A 20,878-nucleotide genomic window follows, 5' to 3' on the forward strand; every position below is an offset into this window, starting at 1 on the left:
GAAGTCTAATTTATATGGAGGGTCAGGGAAGGCAGAAGTAGCCTTTAAATTAAGGCAATTATGAGGGAGATTAGACAGCTGGGGGAAGAGAGGGGGGTTTTCAGGCAGATGGAATAGATTGTTGGGGAAGTTGTGAAACCGGTGCACTGATAGTGCTCAAGCTTGCCCTTGAGCTTTGGACATACCTTGTCTCAAGCATCTCTGTGGACCACTATGGCCTCCGAATATCAGCTGAGGCAGGTGTGTAGAAGGGAAAGGTTTAAAATATAAGGAGAGTCTCTCTCTCTCTCTCTCTCTTTTTTTTTTATTAAATCATAGCTGTTTAAGGTACAATCTCCTCAACACACAAGAGTTCAGGGAGGTTATAGAATGAGCACATGAGGCTGCCTCCTCCCCCCACACATGCATGAGCATACACACACTTAGCCTCAAACTTGGACACACTTGGATGGCAAGAAGTAAGACCCACTCTTGATTCTCTGTGCTTTCTTCCTGGGCTTCTCTTTATTTCATCAAAGTTTGACCTCTGTTCTATACATATCGAACTTAGAAGGCTTTCACACTTGTTAGTTGAACTTCAAGTACCAGAAACTGTGTTTTCCGTGTCCATAATATGGGTATACTATAATTGCCCTATTTTCTCACAAGTGTTATGTAAAAGTTTTAGAAAAGATGAAGTATTGTCAAAGTACATTAATTCTTTTTTTTTTTTTTTGGAGACTGAGCCTCACTATGTCGCCCTTGGTAGAGTGCTGTGGTGTCATAACTCACAGCAACCTCAAACTCTTGGGCTCGAGTGATTCTCTTGCCTCAGCCTCCCAAGTAGCTGGGACTACAGGTGCCCACCACAGTGGTTGTAGTTGTAGTTGTTGTTTGGCAGACCCAGCCTGGATTCAGACCCTCTAGCTCTGGTATATGTGGCTGGCACCCTAACCACCATGCTACAGGTACCAAGTCGAAAAAACTTTTTTAATAAATTTTATTTTTGAGAGCACTTTTAGGGTCATAGCAAAATTGAGTGGAAAGTACAGAGATTTCCCAATACCACTACCACCACATATACCCTTGTTATCAACATCCCCTGCCAGAGTGGTACTTTAGTTACAATTGATACACCTACGTTGACACCTCATTATGACCCAAAGACCATAGTTTCCATTACAGTTCACTCTTCGCCTTATCCATTCTATGGGATTTGAGCATTATAAAAATATAGTAGTAATAATTGTGCTGGTTATTCTTCAACATCTCCCCTCAAGATGCATTCTTAACCCTTCTTTGCCCTGTGCCAAAAGAGTCAGATTGCATCACCCAGGCTCCCCTGCCAGTTGACTTCTGATTGGATGAAGCCAATGGTAGGGCTTTACAGGTGCTCAGAAGGCAAGAAGACAGAAGGTTTGGGGGACATGTCTTCCTGTTTCCTCCCTGTTTCAGCACTCTAGCTCAGTCAACAGCTACATCCCTCCCACTTATGACAGTAGATTTTTATAGATGGCTCCTTATCCATGACCCAAGGTCTCACCGGGATCCAGTGATGCTATTTCTTTCCCATCCCCTTCAACACAGGAGAGGTATTGGTTCTTGGTGCTTTAATATCCTTTGGTTGTTCTCTTAACCTACCCATAGAGTGATCCCTTCATTTGCATCTCTTCATTTGAACCATCTGGGCTGAGCTGCTTCTTGTTGGAACCCTGATTCATATAAACATAACAACAGCAGTAATAACTTGACAGCAGCTTTGTTGAGTGCTTGCAATGTGCCAGGTGCTATGCTAATCCATTCAAAAGCATTGGCTGTTATAAATGATGATTTTCAACGAAAATACAATCATGACTTTCATACAGATGTAAGGTGAACACGCTTTGATAAAAACTGTCTATTTGGCCAAACTTTAGACATGCTCCTCGGAATTGCCTTTTTGACCAGGCCTCATGTGTTGACATTGTTTTCAACCTGGCTAGGCCAGTTTTAGCAAGAATCCCCCCACTCTTGATATCAGACTACCCTTGATATCTGACCAAATTAATCATCCCCTACTCTTGATATCTGATCGCCCTGGCCTCTTTTAAGCAAGAATCCTGTTAAGTACGTTTAGAAAGAATCCCCCATCCTTGATGTCTCCTCTTAGTAATTTTTCATCTACTGATCCTCTGTAACTCTATTTATTGGCTATAAATCCCCACCTGTCTTTGCTGTATTCGAAGTTGAACCTGACTTCTATCCTCTAAAGTCTTCCTTACCATTTAAAGAAGTGTCAGAATAATTTTTCTTTAACAGTTATAGTGGCCATGATTCCAGTAGGATTAGAGTCATCACTGAATCCCTGGGCCTTTTACCAGGAACCCAAGTCAAGTCTGAAGATTCATTGGTAGGCCCATCACCTGAGCCAGTGCTCTAGGTGGCAGTTCACTGAGGTATGGTAAGTGCTGATATTCATTCTTAAAGTTCTGAATGTACTCTCTGAGGCTAGTATAGAATCACAGGCTTTATTATTTGAAAGGTGAACTTCAACTGGAAGTTCTTCCTAGATCCATTTTTAATTTTTTTTTCATTTTCAGGTTAATGTGAGGGTACAAACAACTAGGTTACAATATTTGCATTTGGTAGGTAGAGTCCTTCTTATAGTAATATGCTGCACCCCAAAGATCTGCCATGTACCCTTAAATTGTGCCCATTAAATGGGAGCACACCAATATTCCCTCTCTTGTCCACCCCCCATGAATTGAATTGAGTTTTTCTCTTATGTGGGTATTAGATCTCTATTGGCTTCATATTAGTATTGAGTACATTGGATACTTGTTTTTCCATTCTTGTGATACTGTACGAAGAAGAATTAATGTGCTTCAGCTCCATCCAGGTTAATACGAAAGATGTTAAGTCACCATCTTTTTAATGGCTGAATAGTATTCCATGGTAAACATATACCACAGCTTGTTAATCCTTTCCTGGGTTGGTGGGCATTTAGGTTGTTTTCATGTCTTGGCAATTGTAAATTGCCTAGCTCCTTGTTTTAGTAAGGATTTATTTCCTGATTCCCAGGCTAGAAAAGTTTTTTTCTGGCTCCTTGTTTCAGATGGAGATTCACTTCCTGACTATTGAGGCTGAAAGTCCTTATTCCTAGCTCTTTGTTTCAAGTGGGAATTTATTCTCTGATCCTATACTGGATTTTTTTGGTGACTCTTTGTGAGATCTTTTTGTTCTTTCTATTTGATCCTGGTTCTCCCATGGGAACTTCTCAGTCAACTGAAAACCTTCTTCTCTAATCTCTGCTGACTATATGTTGCACCACTATAGTGCGCATTCTGCCCACTTTCTTTCTTGTTGGCCTGATTGTTACTAAGGATAATTTGGAACTTCATTGGCCTCCCTTCTCTAATATCTCCCCTTCCCAAGGCCTCTGCTTCTCTTTCTGCCTTCTACCACCTTAGACCTTCCCTTGAGTCCTTTCATTTGTCTCCCTTCAAGAGACAAGGACAAATTCTCCCTTCAAGAAACAAGGACAAATTCTCTCCTTGTTTCTTCCATCCCTCTCTTCATTTCCTGGCCAGACTTTTCCATTCCATACTCCAGCCCCTCAACTCTTCATTGTTTCTTGAAGTTATGCCTCGTGCCCCCTCATAAAGTCTCAAAGGACTCAGGGACTCCCAATGGGAACTACCTGAGGTTAAAAACAAAAAAGGGCTAATTGGAAACAGACTGAATATTCTATCCACTCAGACAAACTTTGGAAACACCCAGACAGCCACGTGGTATTTCCAAAAGGTTCCTCACTGAAGATTTAGTCTGCAGCCTCCGTAATATTACATATCAGGGCAAAAGAAAATCTTAAAATTCTTCTCTGTAAATATTGGCAAAAAGCATTAGCCTCATATTGAGCAGGTAACTTTAACTTGTTCCATCTGCCAGAAACACAAATCAGATAAAAATATAAAGTGGAGCAAAGACATGAGCCAACCATTTATATCAGTTAGTGAGTTTTATATTACTGTGTTTACCTGACTCATGGTCGAAATTTTAGAATGGTAGCTATGAGGCTTCTATTTGTATCTGTTGGTATGTTCATATATGTACGTAAATATGTTATGTATATATATGTGATAGTTTTCAACCTCCAGATGGTATTACCAAATTAATTCATAAAATCCTGTGAAGAAATGCAATTCAAATTAGCTTAAATATAAATAAGCACTTACATAAATTAAATTTCCTAAAACTCCAAGAAACATAGAACTAACCCAAATGTTTTTCAGGTTCACATAGTTTAGGTAAATCTTTGGCAATGTCCCTTCCTGGCAGGCTCCAGGAACCTCAGGGTATTTTAAGGGCCTGGAGAGGAAAGGAATTCACTCAAATCTGTAGGTATCACAGGTGAAGTCTGGGACAAGCACTTAGCTTGGTTTCCCAGTCTCAAGAGGTTTTTAAAAATCTAATCTGAGATTCTTTATAAGAAGTTCTAGCAAAACAAACATTAATAGTTCTATGCAGTCAAGTATCATTTTTACTGCATTTATATAAATAATAGGGCTAAATCTAAGGAAACCAGACCTCTTTTGTAAATAACCTTATTTTAGTTATTTTATATATATATATTTTAGAATGTTGCAGGGGAACATATTACAAATGTTTTGTACAGTTTGAGTCAAGGTTACAACTGTGTCTATCTCCCAGATGGTGTGCACTGTGCCCATTAGGTGTGAATTTACCCATCCCCTCCCCCCTTCTACCTGCTTGATTTCCATTGCATTTTACTATCGTACGTACACGTGTGCATTTACCATTTAGTTCCAATTTAAAGGTGAGCACATGTGGTGTTTGATTTTCCATTCTTATGATACTTCACTTAGGAGGATGGTCTCCAGTTCCATCCATTTATTATGGCTAATAGTCCATGGTACACATATACTACATTTTACTTACATCTAGCCTAATCTTACTTTCAGTCCTTGATCTAAAAGTACTTTTAAAAAGCAAATGAATTAAACTTCAGCATGTTTGAACATTTGTACAAGGCAGGGCACTTGTACATCGTTGAACAAGGGATAGAGCCAGAAACTGAAAATCATTTCAATTGGTAGCATTTTTCTTTTGAAGCTTTGCTCTTTCTGAATCTATCCAGTGCCACAGCCCTCCCTATAGTGCAGGTTAACTTTCAATTCTTTCCTCGTCCCCATTTATTATATTTTTCTTCTATTTTAAAGACACTGACAACAAAGTGCTAGTCTCTGAAAAGCATTATGTGGGTTAGTTAGCATTAAAAAGCCCTTTCTTGTAGTCAGTATTTAAAATGTCTAAATACCACCCCCTCCCTTCATCCCTCTCTCATTTTTTGAATGGGAAAAGTGAGATGAAACGCTTCAGTGATAAGGGATTGTCTGAGATGAAGCCCAGCCTAGCCCATTCCCCAGATTTGGAAATCACGTCTTTAGTATAAGGTTGCATAGGAAATCTTCGTTAAATCTTTTTTTTTTTTTTTTTGGAGGGGGGTGACTCGCTCATAAATAATACTTCTCAGCATATCACAAGACACAATGGGTGAATTTCAATGACTGAATTGCTGTGGAGAAAATGAATGGATTGCTAATAAGATTGCTCTTGAATAATAGTTAAATTTATTAAACTGTAATGTGGCAGGTGTCACTTCCTTAGTGTGGCAAATTACATTTGAAGGTGCCAGTGTGAACGTCTCAGGAATATTACATAGCATAGGTCTTTGGAGGGATTTTAAACTTTTCTGTAGCCCTCTCTTCGTTAGCAGAGCTCATGTTTATTTTCATCTTTTAGACTTTTATTAGTAAAGAGTGTAGCAGATAGTGCCAGTTTTCTGCCATGTCACCTTCATATCCTTCAAAAGTTGCAAGGTGAAGTATTATCACCTTCACCTCTATGCCAAAAGTTCTTTATTGCAAAAATCTGGGATGCTTTTCCAGGGGATTTTTTCCAGTTGTAGAAGCTTCTAGGCCTGTCCTCAGGGCAAGCCCAAAGTAAAGAAGTAATCCCTCTGAAAGCTGCCCTCATCTAACGATGGATGTGAGTTGGTGGATCCGTGTCCAGGTTCCTCACTCCTTGGTTGGAGCCACTATGAGGTAGAGTAACTCTGGGGTACTGACAACAGTGGGCTCTGAGAGTTCCCCAGCAGGACTGGGTTTCAGTACCCCAGTGTTTGATAAAATTCCTAGTATTTGGTATCTTCTCTTTCTATATCACTCCCCCTACTGGTGTTCCCAAAGGAATGACTTGCACTTAGATCCTTTCATTAGGTTCTGCATCTAGGGTAACCCACATCAAGACAAAGTAGGTTAAAGAGTTTTCTCTTCCAATGATCATGCAGCAGAGGAAATACTATAATTCCCTTTCATAGAACAACCTTGCTGTCTCAGTCAGTTGAGGCTGCTATAACAGAATACTATAGACTGGGTGTCTGGAACAGCAGATATTTTTCTTTCACAGTCCTGGAGGCTTTGAATTCCAAGATTAAAATGCTGGCAGGTTCAGTGTCTGGTAAGGGCCTTTCTCCTTCATAGACAGTGGTCTTCTTGCTGAGTCCTCACATGGTAGCAGGGATGAGGGAGCTCTGTGGGGTCATTTTTATAAGGGCACTAATTCCATTCATCAGGGCTCCATCCACATAACATAGTCAACTCTTAAAGCCACCCCTTAAAACCATCATCTTGAAGGTTAGGATTTCAATATATGAATTTGGAGAGGACACAAACATTCAGTCTGTAACATTTCCCAGGTCCCTTGCTTCTATAGGAGGGCAGCATGGTGCAATGGGAAAGCCATGAACTAGGGGTTTGATTCAACCCGGAGTTCAAATTCTGCCTTAGTCACTGACTTATGGTTTGACCTGTGTGACCTCACTCAAGCTGTCTTGCCTCAGTGATCTTAAAGGTCCCTACTTATAAAAGAGGGATAATGATACCTCTCTCCATAATTGTTAAAAGAATTAAGTACATAATATCTGCCAACAGCTTAGTCCAGAGTTTTGCATATGGTAGTGACCCAATAGATGTCAGTTCCTAGACTTACAGTAGGTTGTTCCTCAGTCACTGCTGGTAGAATGTGATACTGTTGTCCTTGTAGCATTTCTCATGGGAGAATAAAGCAAACCAATATCCAGAGTGAGAATATATCATGATTCCAGGTTTCACAACATTGTAAAACAGTAGGAAATATAACTATAAAGAAAATCTTGTCTACCTAAAAATTTGTCCAGCCCATACTTTAATTATTTAAAAATATTGTAACATTATAGAACTGAACTAAATATTCTATTAATATTCCACTTTCACAGTTCTATGACAAAACAAAAAATTTATGAGCAAAAATCGACAAAATTACACAAAACAAGGAAAGGCTTATAAAACTAAAGATGGAGTTCAGCACTAATAGCTGAATAGAGAAAATAACTAAAATAATTTAAAAATCATGAGTGGATGATAAATCCTCTGAATCACTGACTGTTCAGAAACTACACAGATGGATTTAGGGCTAGTGAATGGCTGAAAAGGATTATGGGTGAATCACTATTGTTCTATCAACTCTCCACGCCACTCATCTCTGGGGAAAGCCTGACAGATATCGAACAAGGATAATGCTGGTAGCAGTTTCAATGATTGTAACCTGCGTATCAGTAGACCCTTCCACCGGGTTTGCAATTTTGATATGAGCACCAGATATCTGGTGGCCCTTATTGATTTTTGACACCCTGAGGCCCCTTTATGCAGCCAATTAAAATGTGTGGGATGGTGAATTTTTGAGTAGTCTTAGCAGATGTATCCAAACTGCCCAATAGCCTTTCATCTCTAGAGAATGGATGCAATGCCACTGAATCGGGTATTGTCATGAATCATAGAAAAACAAGACTTGCATTGCCAAATGAGGCAGCTTGGTCAATTGAAGCTGTGGAATGACATGCAGCTGTCTTTGAATGGTATAGGTTTCTCTAGAGGTGGGTCTCTTCAGGTCAAGTCAAGGCACAACTCACACCGTTTTGCTTGGGCTGCACCTGTCCTGACCACCTTCAAAGATGAATGGAGAGCCAGATGGCTTTGGGGATGGAGGGGTGCTCCAATATGACCATACAAGTGTGTTTGACACACTAAATGATGGGTTGTTGAATGTCAGCAGTTGTGACAGCCTGCTCAGTTCGGTTGGGAAGCATAATCCCTGCCACTTTCACCCAAACCCCTGTACTTTCTCATCATATTCCCTTGATTTTGCAACCACGTTTTCCAATGAGAAAGTCATCTAGATCAGCAGGACCCCACAGGCTCAGAGTGACCAGGATCTGTTGGCAGCTGCTGTCCTCTTTCAGCCTCTTAATGATCATAGTAAAGGCTTTAAAGATGGAATTAGTGGGTCCAGCCAAAGTGGTAAATCTTCCAGTACAATTCCGTTCTGAGATGTTGATATGTATACCACTGCACACATCTTCTTAACTGATTCTTCTTTCTGATAATATTGTCAAGTTCCTTTCTATACCTAAATTTATGGATGGTGAAAGTGACATTTAATCCATCTTCAGTCATACCCTCCATCTGCCCATAGGGCCCCTGTTGCCTGTCTATTGAGTCTATTTTTCCTTCTCTGGCCTTCTGCCCTTCCCCTTCCTTTCTACCCCTCTTTTCTTCTCAGTTTCTTTGAGTCTGTAGTTTTTGGCTTTTATAACTACCAATGACCATAAACTTGACCATGTAAAGTCCTGCTCTTCAGAATACCACTGGATGTTGAGACAGGTGTGATTAAAGGAGACACACAAGGATTAAGCATAAAAGGAAGACAACTGATACCTCTGATTATATTTATTTTATTTTATTTTATTTTTTTGAGACAGTCTTACTATGTTGCCTTTGGTAGAGTGTCATGGCATCACAGCTCACAGCAACCTCAAACTCTTGGACTTAAGAGATTCTCTTGCCTCAGCCTCCCAAGTAGCTGAGACTACAGGCTCCCACCACAGTGCCCAGCTGTTTTGTTGTTGTTGTTGTCATTGTTGTCTAGCAGGCCCTGGCAGGGTTTGAACCCATAGCCCTGGTGTATGTGACTGACGCTCTAACCACTGACCTACAGGCGCCGGGCCCTCTGATTATATTTAAATGAAGAATGCCTGTTCAGTATAAGACACCATTAAGAAATAGAAAGAGCAAGGCATAAAGAGAAGACATTTTCAAATTCTATGCCCAATGAAGGGCATTTAGAATGGGTGAAGAAATTCTATGAAGAAATAGAAACCTTGTAGAAAAGTAAGCAAAAGTCTTGACCATAAAAGGTACGAAAGACATATCCAAGATATCAATAAACATAATAAAACATGCCCAACCTCATTACTAATCAGAAAAACGCAAATCAACATTTACACTACAGATCAAATAGATTGACAAAAATGAAAACATCCGCCATTATCAGATGTAACAGGATGAAGAGCACCTAGAACTCTTATACACTGCTGGTAGGAGTGTCAGTTGGTGCCAACGAGTTGGGAAACAATTTTTGACATCATCTATTGAAGTTGAAGATATTTATACCCTATATGAAGATATTTATGCCCTACATATTATAAAATTCATTTGTATGGCTTTTGAAAATAAACAAAACCAGTCTATAGTTTAGGGATGCATACTTATGTGGCAAAGCAGAAAACAGTAAGTAAATGGTTACTCTAGGGAGAAAGGAGAGGTTTGTGATGGACACAGGGATCTAGTGCAGGGGTAGCAATGTTCCATTTCCTGGATGGTAGTTACAAGAGTATTTACAATCATTCGCAATGCTGCATATATGTGCTTCATGAATTTTCTATATACATGCTATAGTTCAGTCTAAAAAACATTTAAAAACTTTCTCAAAGTCTACCCTGAAAAACACTGGCTGTGAGAATTTAATGTATGTTACTCATATAAAGTTTCCATGGTTGAAAACATTTTGGAAGAACTAGAACAAATGCAGACAAACAGGCCTTTAATATGTTGAGGTATATTATGAAATTCATCAATATATTATGAAATTGATCTCAAACACTCAGTAGTGAGATGTCAGCCCATAACCACTCTTCTGGGTAATAAATGCGGCTCATAGCCTAAGGTGTAGCTCCCCAGCTATTGCTTGTGCCAGTTTTTATAGTGACCATGTTGATAACTGTCTATGGGTGGATTTGCCACCCCATATGCGTTTTCTTCTTGCTGTTTTATGTTGATTCTAATCACAGCTGTTTATAAGCAACATCACCTGTCCTGATGCTGGTGCTATAATTCTGCTCTCACTGGAGCACTGTGTCAGTTAGCTTTCACTGTGTAACAAACCTCCCCTAAACCTAAATGCTTCAAACAACCACCACGATTCTGTGGCCTGGCAATTTGGGCTGGGCTCAGATGGATGAGTCTTCTGCTAGTCTCAATTGGGTGCCGCTCATGTGGCTGCAGGCAGCTGCTGGGTCAGCAAGGATACTGCTGGCTATTAGCTGAGGCAGCCATTCAAGTTCCAGCCATGGATCTCTCTCATCATCCATCAGGCAGCCCTGAATGGGCTTGTTCACATGGCAGCTTTAACAAAAGTCCCAAGATTAGCAAGAGAGGAATGGCCTCAATATGCAGGTGCTTTTCAAATCTTTGCTTGCATCAAATTTGTTATTGTCCTATTGGTCAGATGAGTCATAAGGCCAAAGAATGAGTCAGTATTGAAGGAGACTACCAAAAGGCATAGATACAGGGAGATTTGAACAAATTGGGGGACATTACTGTGACAATCTGCCAAATGTAGTTTTGGTATCATCGTCATTCATTATCAAAACTATCTCTCAAACTGAGCTGACTTATGGTACCTTGTGATACCAAATTCCCTGCAGAGTCGTATTTTTAAAAACAAATCCATTCATCATCCTTTTAAAGGAGTGATTTGAATAGGAAAGGCTGATTATAAAATAGAGGTTTATTTTGGCACAATAATCAAGTAAATGAGGTGAAAGCTATGTTGATTGGTTAAATGTAATCACATTAGATTGTATAAAAAAATCAGCACACTGTAGCCCACATATGCACGAATGTATCCATGATCTATGTGTATTTGACTTAATAAAATAAAATAAGATAAAATAGAGGTTTATTACATTTTCAAAGATATGATGAAATTCAAATAAGTTTTTCCCAGCAAAGTGTGTAAGGTGATTATTCAAGGAAAAGTTTGACTATAACCTAAAAATTAGAGAGATTCTAGCAGATATGGATTGCCATTTTTATTACAGAATTACAAAAGCTATGACCTTTTCTTTGTTTTCTTTGGTTGCACTTTTTTTTTTTTAATTTAACAAAATAACAATCCTTGGTTGTGGCTGTTGTTGTTTTGCAACAAGACTCTGACCTCTTTACAGTTTAACTGCTGCAGATTTCAAATTATAATCCAAGACCGGACATAGTAACTCTGTCTGTTGGAAGAGAAGAAACCTGTTGTGTTGGATAATTAGGACTATGGGAGGCAGTAATGAAAAGGCAGAACAAGCCCAAGCCTGCTCTCTGTTGTCTTCAGGCACTGACAGACTATGGCCGTGGCCATGCTGAGCCAGAAGGGGACTCACATCCCCAAGCCACATCAGTATTTGGAGGTAATTTCTCTCAGGAAATGGTATGACTCATCAGGTTAATGACAGACAGGATCATCAATCTGGATTCCTTTTGGCCTCCTAAGGCCACTATCTTGTACTAATTTTATACTATCATGACCACGAGAAAGGATTGTCACCAAGAATTCTGTATCTTCAGTCTTCTCTTTGCTAGTAAAGAGCTCCGGTATCGTTGCTTTCAATGACATTGAACTCTATAGATAATTTAGAACTTGGTGAAGTCATAGATTTTTAACTTTTATTGCTCAATTAACTTGATGGTGATGAGGGTAGAGAGGAGAAGCTGCCTTCTTATTTCTAGTCGACTCAGAAAAACCAGAGGAACCAAGAGAGTCACTTACTTAAGGACCTTGTACTTATAAATGGTGGCACTGGGATTTGAATCCACATGTAATCTGACTCTAAAGTTCTGCTCTTAACTACTTAGCCATACCGCCCCTAATGAAAACTTTCTGAGTATGTCTGATCATCGTCGTCATCGTCGTCTACACCAGTGGTTCTCAACCTTCCTAATGCCGTGACCCTTTAATACAGTTCCTGTGGGTCGCGACATTCCACCGGTCTACACTTTTGCTAGGAATTCACTGTAGTGTATACAGAACTGTGCTGGAAGTAGGTTTAAAAATGCCTTTTGCACCAGAGAATGTGGGATAAACAACCTTATAAATAGCTCTTTCTTGGGTGGTGGTCTTGGTGGAGAGGGAAAGTATGAATTATGAGAACTTTGTCAACTGAAAAGCCTGCTTTTATTTAGAGGTTAAATATCTTCCACCGCCCCTCAACAAATTCCTTTACGGGAGTTGCTAACAAGCAGTAAAGTGGAACCATTTGAGTCCTAGCACATGTTCCCCACCACATCCATTCTAACATTTTATTGTTCAGGGAAATTGTGTGAAGTTAGGAACTCAAGAGAGACCAAGGAGCATCCTTAGTTATCTTGCAGCTATAACTTTCAGATACCAACTCATTGAGAAATGACCTTTTGGATTTACATATAGTTTTGTGTCTGCGTTGTGCCACTTAAAAGCACAGACTCAGGAAATAGTTTGCTTGGAATCAACCACAGATCTGACATTTTACTAGCTGTGTGACTTTAGGCAAGTTACTCAACCTCTCTGGGCCTCAATCACCACAACCAGAAAAATGGAGTGATTAACAGTACTCTCTGCAATTGAATTATCATGGAGATTGAGAAAATATTTGTAAAACACGTGGTGCCCAACACATAGTAAGTACTATTGTGCTAAACAATTGAAATCAGGTAGAGGTTTTCTTTTTTCCAATTAAAACTTTTTAAATGGACAAAGCTCTTTTTTCTGATTCTGAAAGTAATGTATCACCTTTGTAAATGTTTAGAAAATGCAGAGTTATAAAAATTGCTTTTAAAGTTTTAAATATGCAAATTCAACTATTCTGATTTCTTAAGCTTGTTCAAGCTATAACAAAATACCCTAGATTGGGTAGTTTGTAAACAATGGAAATTTACTTCTCACAATTCTGAGGCTAGGGACTCCAAGATGGAGGTACTAGCAGATTTGGTGTCTGATGAGGGCCTATTTCTCCTGGATGGCACCTTCTGTGTACTCACATGGTGGAAGGGCATAAGTGCTCCCTCAAGCTTTCTTTCTTTTTTTTTTGAGATGGAGTTTCAAGCTATCCCCCTGGGTAGAGTGCTATGGCATCACAGCTCACAGCAACCTCCAACTCCTGGGCTCAAGCAAGTCTCCTGCCTCAGCCTCCCAAGTAGCTGGGACTACAGGTGCCTGCCACAACGCCTGGATATTTATTTTTTGTTGTTGGCGTTGTCATTGTTGTTTGGTGGGCCTGGGCTGGGGATTCGAACACCCCACCTTAGGTGTATGTGGCTGGCGCCTTAGCCGCCTGAGCCACAGGCGCCAAGCCCTCAAGCTTTATTTCTAAGGTAAGGGCACTAATCTCATTCTTGAGGGCTCTGCCTTCATGACCTAATCACCCCCAAAGTCCCCCACCCCTTAATATTATGGCATTGGGATTAGATTTCAACATATGCATTTTGGAGGGACTCTAATGTTCAGACCATAGCACCCCAGATAATACATCATTTTGTTTTAGTGACTTAAAAGAAACATTAATTATTACCTCCCAGTTCTGTAAATTGGCAGAGTCTGGGCTAGGCTCAGCGTATCTCCGCAGGCTTCTTGAGGCCTGACTGGGACTAGATGGTTGAGGATGACTTCATCCAAAGCTGCTGGCCACCTGTTGGCCAGGGCACCTCAATTTTCCTCTACATGGCCGTGCTATAGGCTGGCTGGGGCCTAGTCACATTGTGGTCTCAGGGTTCCAAGTCCAGCAATAGAGGCAAAATACCAAAGCATAAGCTCTTTTTAGGGCTCTTCTGGTGCATCTGCTAACATCCCTTTGCCCAAACAAGTGACGTGGGGAAACACAGACTCAAAAGATAAAGACATAGACTTTAGGAATTATTTGTGGCCATTGTTTTTTGCAATTCACCACAGCTAAATACTGTTTAACATTACATATACTGCGTGTTAATATACATGTGTTGTATGTGTGTATAGAGAGCACGAATGAAAACACATGAAAAAAATATACCCAAACAAAAGAAATCATACTAAACGTAGTTTTATTTTTTTTGCAGTTTTTTTTTATTTTTTGGCCAGGGCTGGGTTTGAACCTACCACCTCTGGCATATGGGGCCGGTGCCCTACCCTTTTGAGCCACAGGCGCCGCCCCTAAACATGATTTTGAAAAACTTTTTTCCCATTAATTTCATACTAGGAGCATTTTAATGTCTCCATTCTGAGGTGTGCATGGTATTCCATTGTATGGCTTCACCATGACAAATTCAACCAAAGTCTCTCATGTGGCTTTCGGGTTGTTTCCACGTTTGCAATAAACTTCTGTATGCTTGCATTTTTACACATTTTTTTCTCATAACTTCCTTGGTGGATATATTTCAGCCTCTGACATATTGCAAGAATACTCCACAGAAAGATTGTATTCAGGGTTGAAATGCAAAAAGTCCATTAATGACAGGAGGGACCCTGATGTCAGCACTGAGCCAGGTCCTGGAGGCAACCATTTGGTTGTTGGACTGCAGAGAGGGCCGGGTCACAGAGGAGAGAGCTGGGCAGCCGGGGCAGTGAGTAGGGTGGGATAACATTTATTTCTACAACCATACTGAATATCAGCCACAGAGCAATGTGTGAGAGATGTTGTCTAACTTTCTCATCTTTGCCAATCTGATCCATGATCATGATGAAATAATACCATCTTTGATTTTGTATTTTTCTAGTCACCAGTGAGGCCACTTTGGTGGCTGTTTCATCACTATCGGTACTGGGTTATTATGGTTGCTTTTAATGAATTGCCCATGTATGTTCTCCGCCCACTTTTCTTTGGAATGTTAATCTTTCAGTTAAAGAGCTAGTATTTAATGATGCCCTACAATGTTCCTAAGCCCTCACTAGGCGTTACCTATCATAACGTTCACTGTGAACCGAGATGAGAAAACAGAGGCAGAGAGTCAGTAATGACCAGGATCATGTTTTTAAGTGCTGGGGCCAAGATTCCAACCATGACAGTGGGATTCCCCAGCTCACATTCCCCATGCTTCTTCTCTATCCTGTTGCTTCTGCAGTATTTGTACACATAAGAGCTTTTACACGTGGATACTGTTGTCATACATGTTGCATATTTTTCCTAGCTTCTTCTACTCTTTTCTTTTTTCTGAGACAGGGTCTTGCTCTGCTGCCCACAATAGAGTGCTGTGGCATCATAGCTCACAGCAACCTCAAACTGAGCTTAAGTGATCCTCCTGCCTCAGCCTCCCAAGTACCTGGGACTATAGGCATGCACCACTGTTCCTGGCCCTCAATATACATTTAACTTTCCTTATGGTGTTGCTGGCTGTACAAGAGTTGTAAAATTTTATCACTATACGTTTCTATATGAATTTTTAAACTCCATTAAGAAGTTAACCAAACTATTTAATATGGTCAAATATCTCAACCTTTTTTTTTTTTTGGTGGATTCTATCTTTAATATAATTCTAAGATGTTCTCTATGTAAGGAGTATAAAAACATTTTATACTTACATTTTCTCCTAAGATAGTAAATTTCAGAATTATCTGAATTAACAAAATAGGTGCTGAGGACCTACCTCAGACCTACTGAATCAGAATCTCTAAAATGAAGACTGGATGTGTATATTTTTGAAAGATACCAAAACTTTCAGTCCAAGAGAACTGGTAAATATATCCATTTACCTCTTTTTGCGTCTCAAAGCACTTAAATTGCCTGAAGAAATAATAAATTAAGACTATATCTATAAAATCAATTCCAGATGGGTTAAAAACCTAGCTGTGAAATCCCAAACTTAACTCTTAGAAGAACACATAGGAGAATATTTGTATTATTGAGATTTCTTTAGAGAAACAGAACCAGTAGGAGACACAAATATATGTGTGTACACATTTGCATATACACAGAAAGATTTATTTTAGGGTGGTGCCTGTGGCTCAGTGAGTAGGGTGCTGGCCCCATATACTGAGGGTAGTGGGTTCGAGCCTGGCCCTGGCCAAACTGCAAGAAAAAAATAGCTGGGTGTTGTGGCGGGCGCCTGTAGTCCCAGCTACTCAGGAGGCTGAGGCAAGAGAATCGCCTAAGCCTAAGAGCTGGAGGTGGCTGAGAGCTGTGACAGCACAGCAGTCTACCGAGGGCGACAAAGTGAGACTCTGTCTCTAAAAATTAAAAAAAAAACTAAAACAAACGATTTGTTTTAAGGAATTGGCTCACATAATTGTGGGGGCTGGCAAGTCTGAACTCCTCAAGGCAGGACAGCAGGCTAAAAATTCTGGCAGGAGTTGATGATGCAATTTTGGTCCCAAAGGCAGAATTTTCTCCTCTTCGGGGGACCTTGGTTTTTTTCCTCTGAAGACTTTCCACTGTTTCGATGAGGCCCACCCTTACTATGTAGGATAATCTGCTTTATCTGGGGTGTTGATTTGAATGTTAATAATATTCAGAGAATACCTTCCCGGCAACATCTAGACTGGTGTTTGACCAAGACAGCTGGACATCACGCCTGGCCAAGTTGACACATGAAATTAACACTCACAGTATCTTTTCGGCCCGGGGGTAAAGAAGGATTTGTTAAATAAGACACACACACACACACACACACACACACACACACACACACGCACATGCACACGGAGTTAAGGACTTGATAAATGGTTTGAACGGGAAAAAAAGGATTGTTTTCTTACCTTATATAGTTCTTCCCCCTCATTTGAGATGCCATAAGTGACTATAATCCACGTTAGATAATAATCTTCACCAGATTATCACAACTTGCTTCTTTGCCAGAGAACTATTTTCACTTGTTATTCCTGGTAAACACCAAGAAACATACTATAAGAACCTCAAAGAGACAAATGTGTTTTAATTCAGGTCTCCACAAACCTCAGTGTTATTCTATAGGACCAGACTATCCCAAGACAAAATACCGAACAATGATGAATTTATCATTGCCCTAATTTAAAGGGAGCCCGATTTATTTTTAAAAAATGCAACCTCAAAACACAACTTGCTAGACATGATATGGAATGCACTATATGCCTAACCAAAAACTAAAACGCTGCTTGGTACAGTGGACTTGAAAATTATCTTGCTATTAATAGATCTCCCGAATGGCTGTGATCTGCTGGATTTGATACATTCAGATTTTGGCAGCTGCTAAAACAAGCCATTCCGTACGTTATTACTTAATAGAGAAACTAGGTCATGAAATAGCCCTTTGGTGAATTTTTTAAAAAGATTTTGAAGAGCCCAATTCCATCTTTAAGAAGCCCCCGTCTCTGAGTATGCTTGGCAAAATAGCAATGTGATTAGCAGACTCCTTGTCTGAAACTCTATTCAATTGAGAGCAACTTGGGGGTACCCTGTTAACTTCCATCTCTTCACCAGCACAAATGCCTAAAACCTGGCACACCCACAACAAATATTTGCTCAATCCAAAGCATCCCTCTCTTTTCTTTTACATTTTGCGGGCCTAACAATGAGCCGCTGATTTGAATGTTTGTGTCGAACACCTCTATGAACCCATACATTGGGCACATAATAACGTTTTCCGGAGTTTAAGGTAACACTGATCTGCCCTGCTAGGCTGGAAGTATTTTTAAATGTTTAACTACAAGACATTTCCACCCACGGTCTCTTTAAAAACAAACCTAAAGAGATTACAAAACAAAATGAAACCAGAGTAGATTTTAAGGTTTGGTCTTTTTATTAAAAAAAAAAAAAAAACCACACACAACTTGTTTTGACTCACATTCCCCAGCAGTAGTCTCTGACATTAGAATTCCAAGATACCAGTAAGGGAATGGGGGCAGGAAGGGGAGAATACCCAGAAGGGTGAGATAGCAATCAAAGTCCCTAAGAGGGTAGCTTGACTCAATCCTGCTGTGCAGATAGTGTAGGTCCTTATCAGGGGACAAGGGAGCTGGAGTGTTTATAGACACCACCACCACCCTCACTGTAATAATCAATGGATCAGGGCTCCCTGCATCATGGATTCCCAAGCACCACTGGCAGCCTGAGGACTTCCCTCCAACATAGAGATGCAGGTGTCAGCTGTGTGTGGGATGGCCAGGCAAGTGTGGATGACAATGGTGGTCTCCAAGGGGACGTGTGTCTGCCTCACTACTGCACAAGGGGTAATTTGTCAGGTTTCCTCCACAAATAAAGAGTAAGCCCAGGTAGGAGAGGAAGGAAGTTCTATGTTACCATGTAGGTAATGTAAGATGTAAGGCAGGCAGCCGTATTTTGTTCTATGTCCCCATCCCTAAGTCGAGTCAACAAAAAGAGGTTACAGAAGAGTTGAGTTTGAAGGTGTATTTCTGTGTGATACTTCCCTCATGTGGCAACTACCTCAAGGGATCCCAAATGGGAGCAGAAATAGTGAACAGGTCTGGACACCGAAAGCAGAAAAGGAGTCTTGAAAGGGCACATGGGTCAAAGACATAAAAATGAACGCAAGCTAGGGCTTCACTGGGAACAAGATGATGGGATGAAAAAACTGGAACTGGGAAAACCATTCTTATAATACAATTATAAAGCTATATTGTTCAAAATATATAAAAATGCAACATATGAATTATTTAAATAATTATAGCCATATTGAATGTCCTACCTACATTTTAAAATTTTAACTGTAGATTTAAAAAAAAATTCAGATTCATATAAGGGTCCAGATGTTTAGGTTATACTGTTTTTGTTTCTAAGGTAAAGTTCAAGTTGTAGTTGAGCCCTTGACCCGGGGGTCGTGCTGAACACCCTCACACTGTGCACATTAGGTGAGATCCTGCCATCACCCTCCCTTCCCTCCACTCCTCTTTTCCTTCCCTCCTCTCCCCTTCAGTAGAAATATTTGTGTTTTTCTTTTGCGTGAGTGTGTAGTTGTTTATATATTGGTTTATTATTAGTATTGAGTACATTGGATACCTTTTCCCCCATTCTTGTTGATGTTTTACTAAGAAGAATGTGTTTCAACTCCATCCAGGTAAACACAAAAAATGTAGTCTCTATCTTTTCTTATGGCTGAATAGTACTCCATGGTGTACATATACCACAGTTTATAAATCCGTTCATGGGTTGATGGGCATTTAAGTTGTTTCCACATTTTGGTGATTGGTGATTGTAAATTGAGCTGTGATAAACAACCTAGTGCCAATGTCCTTGTTGCTACCCATATTTTAAGTACTCAGTAGCTACATGTGATTGGTGGCTACTGTGTTGGACAGCACAACTCTAGCATATTTTATCATCACAGAGTATTCTATTGGACAGTGTTGGCCTAGAGCCTAGCGAATTGATCAAGAGTTGAGATATAGATAATGAACCTCACTTTTATCTCAAACTTTTGTTACTGTGTTCTTCATGTTCAGCTTATGTAACATTTTGCCACTGGGTTTTGTCTGAAAAATTTGGAGCATCAAGGTAAAGAATAATTGTACAAAGACATTTTAAAAACATTTTATCAGGAGCTACTTTTCACAAATGACATTTTTTTTTTTCAGTATGGCTTGTGGGATTTGGCCAGTGACATAGTGCCAGGCACATTGGGGAAGGAGCATTGGGGCAGGGGAATTTGGGCAAGCAAAGGGCCAGGGGAAATGGGGTAGGGTCATTGTAGCAGGGGCATAGGGCCAGGGCCATTGGGTGGGGCAAAGAACAATGGGCATAGGGCCTGGGACACCTAAGAAATGGCACAAATGTACTTCCCCCATGTGCCAGGCACTGTGTCGCTGCCCCAAACCCACTGGCCATACCACCTTAGGTTTCTCCCCAGACACCTTTTCTTGACCTACATAATTGACCATGTCCCTACCCTGTCACTTTCTTCCCTTTGCCTTGTCCACCTTCCTTAATCCCCTGGTTTGATGCCCGGGCCATGATTCTTGGCTTCAAGCTCTTGAGTTTATAGACCTGGCCCTATGGCCCTGACCCTATGTCCTTGGCCCTATGCCCTGCCCCTATGTTCCTTGGTGTTAAACCTCTGCTCGAATGCCTGTGCCCAAAGGTTCTTTGCGCTTTGTTCCTGCCCCCATGACCCTGTTGTATTTATCCTGTCACAAATGACTTTTGACTCCTTGAGTCTAACCTGAGTTTTTAGAAGTCAAAGATAACTCAGAATTAGTACACGTTGAGATTCAGATGAGCTATTGGAATAACAGAATCATCTTCACTTTCTTTTTGTGATTGCTATTTTCCATTACCTAATTGTGTGTATACATTTTAATCTTTATAAGGAAAAGGAAGAAAACAATGATCTTGAGAAGGAGGGGGCAAGAAACCATACAGGAGTAGAAAAAGGGGCAGAATCTGAGTTTCTTGCTTTCTCCTCTGCTACCTGTTGGGGTATAAGCTAATGTACGTGAGTTTGAGAACAGTTTCTCTAGACAAATGTTAGGATAGAGAGAAAATGTGTATTACTTTCCCTTGGGTCACTACCATTTCCACATGGGCAGGGCACAGAATTTAGCTGCTGGGACAAAATATTCACCAAACCCAGTGACTAAGTAGGATTTGGGCTTGGTATTTATAGCCTTTTGTGACCTGCTGCTTTTATTGATATCCAGGAATATTTTTAAACTGTAGATTGTTCCTTGGGCCACCAGTAGAAGTCCAAGGTTGAGGAGACCCTGTGTTATCATTGATTACCTTCTTTCCAAAGTTGAATTACAGATGGTCTTAATTTGGGCA

The sequence above is a fragment of the Otolemur garnettii genome, unplaced genomic scaffold (assembly GCF_000181295.1).
Source record: "Otolemur garnettii isolate 467f Iridium unplaced genomic scaffold, OtoGar3 scaffold00051, whole genome shotgun sequence".
NCBI lineage: Eukaryota > Metazoa > Chordata > Mammalia > Primates > Galagidae > Otolemur > Otolemur garnettii.